Source organism: Rhinoderma darwinii, chromosome 3 (assembly GCF_050947455.1).
Source record: "Rhinoderma darwinii isolate aRhiDar2 chromosome 3, aRhiDar2.hap1, whole genome shotgun sequence".
In the NCBI taxonomy this organism is placed as follows: Eukaryota; Metazoa; Chordata; class Amphibia; order Anura; family Rhinodermatidae; genus Rhinoderma; species Rhinoderma darwinii.
Window position 1 is genome coordinate 391,359,897 of NC_134689.1, and position 12,823 is coordinate 391,372,719.

Consider the following 12,823-nt stretch of genomic DNA (forward strand, 5'->3'; position numbering starts at 1 on the left):
ATGAAGGAACAGATTTTTACAACACTCATTTTCCAAAGACTAAACTCTCTGGCGTGTCCAACTGGTAAAGTTTGATGATGGTGTTGATCATGGGGCTGCTCTACAAATTTGTTGTGCGGGATGTATCCAGACTGTGCCCGAGATTTGTAGATTGGGTAGAGTAGGCCCTAACGATGAGAGGAGACTAAAGTCCTTCCTGATTTTCGCTGAAGAGGATGGTGTATTTGACCCACCTTGAGAAAGAGGCTTTACTAGCCTTAACCCCTTCATTTGTGCCTATAAATTGAAGAAATATCTGCTTTGATATTTTTACAGTGTTTAATATAGGACAGCACAGATCTTCTAGTCTTAACCCCTTAGTGACCAACCTACTTTAGGCCCTAATGACCAAGCAATTTTTTTCATTTTTCTATAGTCGCATATAGTTATAGCTTTTTTATTTTTCCGTCGACATAGCTGTGTGAGGACTTGTTTTTTGCAGGATTAGTTGTACTTTTACTGGCACCATTTTGGGGTACATATCATTTTTTTATTAACTTGTATGAACTATTTTTGGGTGGAATAGAAAAATCCCCTGAAATTCCACCATTGTTCTATGGCACGTCCTAATAAGCATATGCTCAGGGCAGACCTGGGGGCTTATATCAGGCCCCCCGGCTGCCATGGCACCTCATCGGAGGCCTGAGATTGCATTTGCGGGCCGCCAATGCGTGAGAGAGGAAGAACTCTCCCTCAGTAAAGAAGTTAAATGTTGCGGTCGCTATTGACCGCAGCATTTAACGGGTTAAACAGTAAAAAAAAATTGCGCAAATTGCGACTTTTGGGACACTTCTGACTTTTCTATGCTAGAAAACTGGCATAGAAAGAATAATAAATTCCTTCCATTGTCTATATGCAATAAATAATAGTTCTCAGGAACTCTTATATTTGAATTGTCAGAAACAATTTTACTCTCAGAGGCTTCAGAATCAGAAGAGGAATTCTTAACAGGAGAAGGATTGTTCATGTCAGACTTGCGTTTTTTTTAATTTATGAACATTTAGTATCTTTGGACATGTCTGAAAACTAGGAATGGTACCATGAGAAGAAATACTTGGCTGTGAAGAGTAAAGGCTGTTTTAGGCACAAATGTGGCCCAACTCCATAATAACGCCTATGGTTTTGGTATGGAATGTCCAATAAGCTCATATAGGTGTAATTGTCACGTGTCCACATACTTTTGTCCAGAGACTGGTCTTTTTTAACTCTTACTATTATGCTAATTAGTTATTGACTAAGAAAAGTCAATAGTTTAAAAGAACATTGCAGGAGAACCTGAGACAATGTGTTATGCCTAGTGTAGTACCTCAAGGTGCATGACGTTTGCTGTTTATTTTTTCACAATTAGTTAAAATATCTACTACAATTCTAAGGCTACATTCAGACGAGCGTCGGCAAGCTCGGATGTGAAAAACGAAAGTTTTTCACGTCCAAAGTGCACCGGTGCGGAACGCGTTGTCACGGATCCCCGACTAGAGTCTATGGAGGGATACGTGACACGAAGTAAAATAGGACATGTACTATTTTTTCACAGACCCTTCACATGCTCCGTTGAAACAACTGTCGTGGGAACAACCCAATTGAAATACGCGAGTCTGTGTGACGGCCATTGTTTTAATAGCTGTCACACGGACATGATACACGCTCGTCTGAATGAGCCCTAAGCCTTATGAAATAATGCAAAGCGTTAATAAGAAGACACTGCTTTTTCTCAGAATGTTATTTGCCATGAATTATATTGCAGTATTTTTATCTCTATATTTTTAAGGTGCTGGCGTACTCCATATTGCTCAATGATGACGGATAACAGAAATTTGCTACAAAAGAAATTTAGAGCGCATTCATCAAGAAGCAGATGAGGGCCAGGTTTGTCGGAGCTCGTGTCTCAGAAAGGGCATATTTCAGGAGGCAAATGAGAGATTTATACAACACTATTTTGGATCTATCGCATCTCTACCCCCTCCCCCCCCTCCTAGTCCTTCGGCTCTTGCGGCGTGTATGAGAAATTCTCCATAAAAAAGGATATTTTTAAAACTTGGCAGTCGGAGGTAGAAAGACATAAGCATTTAATGATCTTTGCAGAAGCTCACAGTCAATGGATGTGCCGTTAAATGTCTGCCAGAATTACACTTCCAAGGTCAGATCCGTGGCATGATCCAGCAACGCAATCATGTGTGTGCAGGGGTGAAGGGTGAGCACAATGTAGATATATAAGAAATACAATCATTCAAGGGGAAAACGCCTCAACTCGAAGATTTTCTCTAACCCGGGATAAGAATAGAATATTTTTTTCTTCTAGATACTTTTCTTACATTGAGTAATGAGATATGTTATTGGGATGGATGTCTCGTTCCTGCTCAGCGCAACCTCCATGTCTACACCCCCCCCCCCCCCCGACCCCTCTCCATCCAAAACCTTTTATCACTAAATTTTCTAGAGGACAAATGTATTATTTGTGATTTATGCATGGCCAATAATCTACCAGCTCGTGTCACCCTTAACATAAAAGAGGTTTAAATATTAGGAATACGGCAGTTAACCGGGCTGTGCGAAGTTCATGGCTGCCCACATTTCTCAGGGATTAGCTTTGCTGCTCATAAGAAAGCAACAGCTTTTTCAGGCAAAGCGGAAGAAAGCACGGAGAGTATTTTTAAGGTGTGTGGTTTGTCAAAGCTATGCGCTGCATTAATAATATAGACATCGCCTCGATACACACACAGCTAGGAACATTGTTCTGCATTTGTTTTATTGCTATGCTAAGGTTCTTTAAACAGCAAGTTGCCTATGCAAGCCTTGGCTTACTCTGGGAAAAGGAAAGGCTATTGCCGGATTCACAGAGGCGCCTCCAACTTCATGTTAAAGCCATACACAAGAGACATAAACAACATAGACATAAAGAGGCTCTGTCACCAGATTATAAGTGCCCTATCTCCTACATAATCTCTTTCCGGAAATGTAATGTAGATAACAACGGTGCTTTTTTATTTTGAAAAACTATCATTTTTTAGCAAGTTATGAGCAATTTTAGATTTAGGCTAATTAGTTTCTTAAAGCCCAACTGGGCGTTTTTTAACTTTTGACCAAGTAGGCGTTGTACAGAGGAGTTTATAACGCTGACCAATCAGTGACCAATCAGTGACCAATCAGCATCATACACCTCTTCATTCATGTCCATTTGTACTCACAGCACAGCGTGATCTCGCGAGATCATGCTGTGCTGTCACATACACTTACATTAACTTTACTGAAGTGTCTTGAGAGTGAAAAGACATCACCTCCAGCCAGGATGCGATGTCTATTAACACTCCCGACACTTTGGTAAAGTTTCTGTGGGACTTACTCACACACAGCACAGCGTGATCTTGCTGGATCATACTGTGCTGTCTGAATAAGTCCCACAGAAACTTTACCGAAGTGTCGGGAGTGTCAAAAGACATTGCGTCCTGGCTGGAGGTGATGTCTATTCATTCTCAAGGCACTTCAGTAAAATTAATGTGGGTGTATGTGACAGCACAGCATGATCTCACAAGATCGTGCTGTGATTACAAATGGACATGTATGCAGAGGTGTATGATGCTGATTGGTCAGCGTCATACACTTCTCTTTACAACGCCCACTTGGTCAAAAGTTAAAAAATGCCCAGTTGGGCTTTAAGAAACTAATTAGCATAAATCTAAAATTGTTCATAACTTGCTAAAAAATTATCGTTTTTCAAAATAAAAACCACTGTTATCTACATTACATCGCCAATCACATTATGTAGGAGATAGAACACTTATAATCTGGTGACAGAGCCTCTTTAACTTTATGTAAAAGAACATATGCAGCCATATTCCATACAGCTGCAAACATCTGTTGAATTTCATTGTACATATGAATTCATACAGTAGATGCATGTCAAGGCTTGGCAAACTTCCCAAGCGTCACAGATTGAGGACAGTACCATTGTCCTGGGACATGACACTTCTGTCCAGGTAGAAAGGATCTATCACATATCGCTTCATCCAGAAAGACATTCTCCTGTGCAAATTAGGAACAGAAATTATAACTACAAGTTTACTTCTTGCTGCAGAAAATACAGGAACATGGAGAAGGTAAGTTACTGGGGGCATACTGGCTGTTATTGGGGGCTCTTTGGCTGGTAATGGTGGCACTGTGGCTGGCTGACACTGGCACCACTATAGATGTCCGTTTTTGTAATGGATGTTGACCACTGGAGTCACCATGGTTTAGCTTGTGACACCCCCGAAATTATTTTTTAGAGAAGCCCTGCAACAGCATATATGTTTTTTGGTAGTACTAAATGGTGTACAAACGTAATATAGGAAATAATTCTAATTGCACACTTTTTGATTGAATTACATTTTTTGCCAATTTGTTTATTTTCTATTATTTTTGCAGCACTAGCATATTTCTTATCACTATACACATATTTCTATCCCAACAGTGACTGATCTCATTACAATGTGATCACCCTATCTCAGGCAAACACACACATATACTCTTGGGCAGTGGCGTAACTACCGCTGTAGGAACAGTAGCGGCTTCTTTGGGGTCCGCGGCATTAGGGGGCCCGTGCCGCCCGCCGACACGTCCTGTCCCATATGCCCAGTGGCGTTGCTAGCGGCCGTTATGGCTGCTACAGCGGTAGCGACGCTACTACCGTTCCCGCGCTACCGAGCCTCTAACATTTATGGGCCGGGCGGCATGGGCCCCCTCATGCCCGCTTGTGCCGTTCAGCTCCAGCAGATCTGCTCAGAAGAGAGCAGATCTGCATTGCCACCGGACGGCGCGGGAACGGGATCAGGGTGTGTATGTAAAGTTTTTGTTTTTCTCTACTAAAACTGTGAGTGGCATTATCTACGGTGGGGGCTCTATCTACAGGGAGTCTATATGTGGGCATGTGGAGAACTATAAACAGAGGGAGCTATATGTAGGGCACTATCTACAGGGGTTGGCTATATGTGGGACACTATATACAAGGGAGGGTTACCTGTGGGGCACTATCTATAGGGGGAGCTATTTGTAGGGCACTATCTATAGGGGTGGGCCATATGTGGGACACTATATACAGGGGTGGGTTACCTGTGGGGCACTATCTACAGGAGGGGTATATGCAGGGCACTGTCTACAGGGGTGGGCTATATGTGGGACACTATATACAGGGGGAGCAATATGTGAGTCACTGTCTACAGAGGTGGGCTATATGTGGAGCACCATTTATAGGGGGAGCTATTTATAGGGCACTATCTACAAGGGTGGGCTATAGGTGGGACACCACATACAGGGGTGGGTTACCTGTGGGCCACTATCTACAGGGAGGCTATATGTAGGGCACTGTCTACAGAGGTGGGCTATATGTGGAGGACTGTCTATAGGGGAAGCTATATGTAGGGCAGCACGGTGGCTCAGTGGTTAGCACTATTGCCTTGCAGCTTTGGAGTCCATATGTGGGCACTATCTAAAGAGGGCTGTATGTGGGGCACTATCTACAGGGGCTTCTGTGTAGGGCACTATATACAGAGGCTCTTTGGGGGTAACTATCTAGAGGGGGGCTATGGGGGCACTATCTACAGGGGGCATGGTGTGTGTGTGGGTGTGTGTGTGTGTGTGTGTGTGTGTGTGTGAGACTGTATGGTACTATTATAATCAGGGACACAGTGTATGGCACTATTATAGTTAGGTGAAGTGTATAGCGCTATTATATTTGGAGGTGTTGAGAATTTTATCTTCGTTTATAGATGCAGAAATGCTTTAAAATTGAGAAGCTCTAGACATCTGAGCGGAAAACTGCAGAAATAGGAAGAAGAAAAGAGAAAAATAACTAGAAACTGAGACGTCATCAGTAAATCACTTAATGTAAATGTTTATTCTGCCTCTAATCGGTATTGTAGTCACTTTATGATCTGCAGCGAGATGATGGGTGGTATGATTTTTTTTTTGTGAAACAGCATCTCCCAGCATATCCTTACCATTGTTCGGTCCATGCTGGGAGCTGTAGTCTTACGCCGTACAAACCTATACGGCAGGGGTTGCACTGAATTGAGCTGTATTTGTTCTGGTGTTGTATATATTCACTGAGCTTGGCTCTGGGGCTGTATATATGTACTGAGCTTTGTTCTGGTGCTGTATATATATGTACTGAGCTTTGTTCTGGTGTTGTATATATGTACTGAGCTTGGTCCTGGGGCTGTATTTATGTACTGAGCTTGGTTTTGGGGCTGTATATATGTACTGATCTTGGTTCTGATACTGTATTTAAGTACTGAGCTTGGTTCTGGTACTGTATGAGCTTGGTTCTGGGGCTGTATGTATGTACTGTGCTGGGTTCTGGTGTTGTATATATGTACTGATTGTCACGTTGGGTTCGTGGACCCACTGGGCCGTACCGCCTTGGCGGTATGGCAGCTGGCCAAAAAAGCACAGGTTACAGTCTATAGTTCGTATAGGGTACCTGTGGCAGCTAGGACAGTAGCAAGGCAGGCTCGGCTGGGACTAGGCAGCAGGTAGACGTCAGGCGTGGTGAAGCAGGACAGGCGTGTTATACAGCACAGCACGACTTCAGTTTAGCAAGGCACTTGACCAGGATAGCACGGGATACAGGATACAGGAGCAGGGAACACTGGGAACTGGGAAACACTAGGAGACCATTTGCATAGACAAACTTAGGGTACGAGAACAATGCTCAGGCATGGGAGGAAGGGGCTGAGCCCTTCTTATAGTCCATGGTGCTATGGGCTAATAAATCATGAAAGTCTGTTGCGCGTGCTGCCCCTTTAAGAGCGGGCACGAGCGTGCGTGCGCGCACCCTATGGGACCCGGCCGAGGTAAGCGGACGTGAGCGCTGGCATCTCCTGAGGAGGAGACTGGGGCCAGCGCTCGCAGATCCATGGCTGCGGGCGTCAGGAGGTGAGTGAGTGTGACGGCCCGCGGCCATGGGCATGACACTGAGGTTGGTTCTGGAGCTATATATATGTACTGAGCTTTGATCTGGTGCTGCATATATGTACTGAGCTTGGTTCTGGGGATGTATATATGTACTGAACTTTTCTCTGGTGCTGTATTTATGTACTGAGCTTGGTCCTGGGGCTGTATTAATGTACTGATCTTGGTTCTGGTATTGTATATATGTACAGACCTTGGTTCTGGTATTGTATATATGTACTGAGCTTGGTTCTAGTGCTGTATTTATGTACTAAGGTTGATTCTGGTGCTGTATATATGTACTGAGCTTTGTTCTGGTGCTGTATTTATGTACTGAGCTTGGTTCTAGTGCTGTATTTATGTACTGAGGTATGTTCTGGTGCTGTATATATGAATTGAGCTTGGCTCTCGTGCCGTATATATGTATGAGCTTGGTTCTAGTGCTGTATTCATGTACTGAGCTTGCTTGTGGTATTGTATATATGTCAGAGCTTGGTTCTAGTGCTGTATTTATGTTCTGAGCTTGGTTGTGTTGCTGTATATATGTACTGATCTTGGTTCTGGTCTGTCTATATGTATGAGCTCGGTTCTGATGCTGTATATATGTATGAGCTTGGTTGTGGTACTGTATATATGTATGAGCTTTGTTCTGGAGCTGTAATTATGTAGGATATTTTTATAATAAAATTGCATTGTATTGGGAACCTGTCTGATAGTTTTAACCCCTTGAATCGCCACCATGCGGTAATACATGACCTGACAATATTTGCAATTAATTATGGGGGGAAGGAAACCTCCAGCTCACCAGTCCAACGCCTGACACCTTTGCCTCACTCGGATCTCCACGACGGTCCACGGCAAACAATAGAAGTGTGAAGAAAGTTGATCCAGCGCTGCAGGTACCTGCAGCGCTGGATCAACTTTCTTCACACTTCTAATATTTGCAATTGTATGTTTTTTTCAGATGCAGCAAAATCTATAAAATCAACTTTTAAAACGGCGCACACTATATGCTAATTACTCATTAAAGGGAATGTGTCGCTAGAAAATTATTATTATTTTTTTTAGCTAAACAGTTATTATATACATGATTAGACATTGTTGACATTTTTTTATTTTTTCACAAGTCAGGAAATATTATAAATTAGATTCTAATTTATAAAATTTCCCTGTGCTGGTCATTAGAGGGAGCAATTCCCAGAATTGCAGCATTGGCATTTGGTAAAGCAACCATATTGCTTTATGCTGCAAATTTGGTGTAAACACACTCGCTCTAGTGAGCTCACAGAATCACCCCTCCCTTATCCTGGCTAGTGCCAGGAGAAAGGAGTGGATTGAATGTTCAAACCTCCTACACTGTGTGCCGCCATTTTTTGAGCGAATACACAGTGTAGTAGGCTTACATACAGTGGTAATCACACACTAAAACACGAACATACACAGACATAACTTACCTGCTCCTGCCGCGGCCGCCGCTCCTAGTGCTTGCTTCTAATCACATGTCCGGAAGCCGCGACCGGAAGTAGTCATCTTACTGTTCGGCCGCGGCTTCCGGTCCACAAAAAAATGGCGCCGGATGTCGCTCGGCCGAAGACCTTCCATTCGGACTGTGTGGGAGCGGCGCATGCGCCGTTCCCACACAGACGGCGTACACCATAGTGAATGCGAACGGCTCCCGTTCGCATTCTCTATGGGGATGTATGTGCCGTATTCCATCTCTGTATGTGTCGTTAATCGACACATACAGAGATGAAAAAAAAAATGGCAGCCCCCATAGTGAAGAAAAAGTTAGAAAAAAAAAAAAGTAAAACACAAACACACAAATAAATATTTTTTTTTAAAATAAAACACTAAAAGCAAATTGATATAAAAAATGTATTTTTCGCGACACCCTTCCTTTAAAGCGTCATGGGGCGGTGCTGCTATCCTGAAGAGTCACATAGTTCTGCCTCCAAACCCACCTTTCCATGTTTGATTGACATCCCCCTGTCTGATACAACTTTCTCGGATCTGACAGCGCCATTGCCTTGTACTACTTGGGCTGTGTGGCACTATATACATGGGGGGCTGTGTGGCACTATACGCAAGGGGGAGCTGTTTGGCACTATATACAAGGGGCTGTGGCACTACTAAGTGGGGGCTGTGTGGCACTATCTACTTGGGGAGCTGTATGGCACTATTTACAATGGGGAGGGCTGTGGCTCTATCTACAGGGGTCTCTGTGTGGCACTATCTACTAAGGGGTGGGATGTGTGGCACTATCTACTAAGGGGGTGTTGTGTGGCACTATATACAAGGGAGGGGGGCTGTGTGGCACTATATACAGGGGGAGCTGTATGGTGCTATATACAGGGGGGATTTATGGCGATATCTACAGGTGGGCTGTATGGCACTATCTACAAGCGGGAGGTGGGGGGCACTAGCTACAAGTGGGGTGTGACACTGTCTACAGGTGGGGCTGTTTAGCACTGTGTACAGGAGGGCTGTATGGCACAATTTACGGGGGGCACTATCTATAAGGGGGTTGTGTGTGGAGCCTGGGGGGCCGAAGTCAAGAGTTTGCTATGGGGCCCAGTCTTTCATAGTTACGCCCCTGCTCTTGGCTAAGTGTGATAAGGAACATGGGAAGAAACTCATGCTTCAGAACATAAAACTCCATGCAGATGAAACCATTGATGACCTTTATCTAGACAGAAAACACTATCACTGTATTCAGATCAGTGATACAGCATGGTTGTTTGGGTAAGCAAAAAGGGTATAACCCAGTGCACTGAAGCAGGTTGTCCAGGCAAACCTGGTACAATATCATGGTTGCCAACATTTAAAAAATGTTTCCAGGAACCCTCAGGGTGTGGCTTCTTTGGTGGGTGTATCTTAGGGGCTTGACTTATTAGGTGGTGTGGCTAATGGGGCATGGCTTTCTTCCAAGAATTTCTGCATACAAATAAACAAAAAATTCTGCACTAGTTTAGATGAAAACTACTATGGTGATCAGTATCTCTCTCTGGTTACACCCCCTGTTAAAAGTGCCACACAACCGCCCCGGTAGATAGCGCCACAGCCCCCCCCACCCTGCAGATAGTGCTACACCCCCTTCCCTGTAGATAGTGCAACAGCCCCCTCCCTGTAGATAGCGCCATTGGGGCTCCCTTTAGGAGTGGAATCCCCAGCCAGAGCTTTGCTGGGAGTTCCGCTCCTGAAAGAGACCCTGACACCACTGTCCATATATGGATAGTGATGCCAGGGGCTCCTCCAGCAGGGGAATCCCCGGCCAGAGTGTTCCCAATGCTCTGGCCAGGGATACCGCTCCTGGAGGAGCCCATGGCATCACTGTCCGACGCTCTGTCCGGGGATTCCGCTCCTGGAGGAGCCCCTGGATAGAGTCACAGATGGGGACGCCAGGGGCTCCTCCAGGAGCGGAATTCCTGGCCAGAGCGTCGGGGAGCCCCTGACTTTACTGTCCATATGTGGGGTTCCTGCTATGAGCGAAATCGCCGGCCAGAGCGTCGGCACACTCTGGCCGGGTATTCCACTCCAGGAGATGTATGGCAGAGAAAGGAGCAGATAGTCTCCTGCTCTGCCATAGTATTCAATTGTATCTGTGTCCTCAGGACGCAGATACAATTGAAAGTAACAGTTGTTGGGACACGTCGGGGACAGTAATTTGCCGGAACTGTCTCTGTAAATTCGGGACTTTTGACAACTATGCAATATAACAATAGTCAGACTTACTGGGAGTCCTTGAGGACAAGTGAGGGTATGTTCACACGATTAACAAAATACGTACGAAAATACGGAGCTGTTTTCAAGTGAAAACAGCTCCTGATTTTCAGAAGTTTTTTGAGCAACTCGCGTTTTTCGCTGCGTTTTCGCTGCATTTTTTATGGCCGTTTTTGGAGCTGTTTTCAATAGAGTCTATGAGAAAACGGCTCCAAAAACGTCCCAAGAAGTGTCCTGCACTTCTTTGGACGAGCCATAATTTTACGCGCCGTATTTTGACAGCGATGCGTAAAATGACAGCTCGTTTGTACAAAACATCGTAAGACCCATTGCAAGCAATGGGCAGTTGTTTGCCGACGTATTGGAGCTGTCTTTTCAGGCGTAATTTGAGGCGTAACATGCCTCCATTACGTCTGAAAAGAGGTCGTATGCACATACCCTAAGAAGAAGGAGATGGGAAGTGAGGAGAAAGGGTGAAGAGGAGGCAAAAAGAAAGAAGAAAAATCAGTAACGTAGGTTCACAGAGGTAAACACCAGACAGGGCCAGCATCAGCACGAAGAAAAACCTGGGCAAATACCAGTGGAGACCCATGCTCATCTGGGTAAACTATTGAAATGTCATAGTCATCAAGCAGAGGGAGTCGGCCCAGTCAACTAGCCTAAGGACTTATTCACACGAGCATGCCCGATTTGTGTCAGCAAAAAACTGACCGTTTAACCTGCCATGTTGTGTCCTCTGCAAGCACTCCTTTTTTCACTTTTCTTTTTTTCTCTGCATTTCTTAGCAACTGATAAGTGAAAATCCGACAGTACTCACATGTCGTCTGTGAGCTGTCCATGTTTGTATGAACCTAAAGAGGCTCTGTCAGCACATTATAAGTGCCCTATCTCCTACATAAGGATATCGGCGCTGTAATGTAGGTGACAGTGATGCTTTTTATTTAGAAAAACGATCTATTTGAAACCACTTTATTAGCGATTTTTAGCTTTATGCTAATGAGTTTCTTAATGCCCAACTGGGCGTGTTTTTACTTTTGACCAAGTAGGCGTTGTACAGAGGAGTGTATGACGCTGACCAATCAGTGACCAGTCAGCGTCATACACTCCTCTCCATTCATTTACACAGCAGCATCGCGTTCTTACTAGAACACGATGTGCAGCCACATACACAGACATTAACGTTAATCAAGTGTCCTGATAATGAATATACATGCCCTCCAACCTGGACGTCATGTGTATTCAGAATCCTGACACTTCTGAATCTTTTCTGTGAGATTCCAGCAAGCCACGCGTAATCTCACGAGATTACGATGTAAACAAGATTTAGTTTCCCTTGCTGGAAATCTCACAAAGATTCAGAAGTGTCAGGATTCTGAATACACATGACGTCCAGGCTGGAGGTCATGTATATTCATTATCAGGACACTTGATTAACGTTAATGTCTGTGTATGTGGCTGCACATCGTGTTCCAGTAAGAACGTGATGCTGCTGTTTAAATGAATGGAGAGGAGTGTATGACGCTGACTGGTCACTGATTGGTCAGCGTCATACACTCCTCTGTACAACCCACTTGGTCAAAAGTAAAAACACTCCCACTTGGGCATTAAGAAACTCATTAGAATAAAGCTAAAAATCGCTAATAAAGTGGTTTAAAATAGATCGTAAATAAAAAGCATCACTGTCACCTACATTATAGCGCTGATCTCCTTATGTAGGAGATAGGACACTTATAATGTGGTGACAGAGCCTCTTTAAGGACTTCAATGGGAGAGTCTGGTCCACAAAAACCGATCAGAATTAAGACATGCTGCGAGTTTCTCGCAATGAACTCACTCTCTAAGAAAAAAACAAAACATATGTGTAAATAGCCATACTGACTTGTATGGGTCAGTGTGCTGTCCTTTCTTAAAATGGACAGCTCACAGGCGAGAAATACGTTTGCGTGGATAAGTTTGTGGGCCAGTTAGACCAGGGCATGGAATGGCACGTCAGTAGACTCTTATAGTCATCTGAATAGGTAAACACCTGCCAGTAGTTTCTTGTTGAAACATATGTGCATATTTCTGCAAGACAACACCAGGTATTCCATCCGCATGATATTGTTAAGTGATTGAACCCCTGGGCTAGATATAGGTTGTG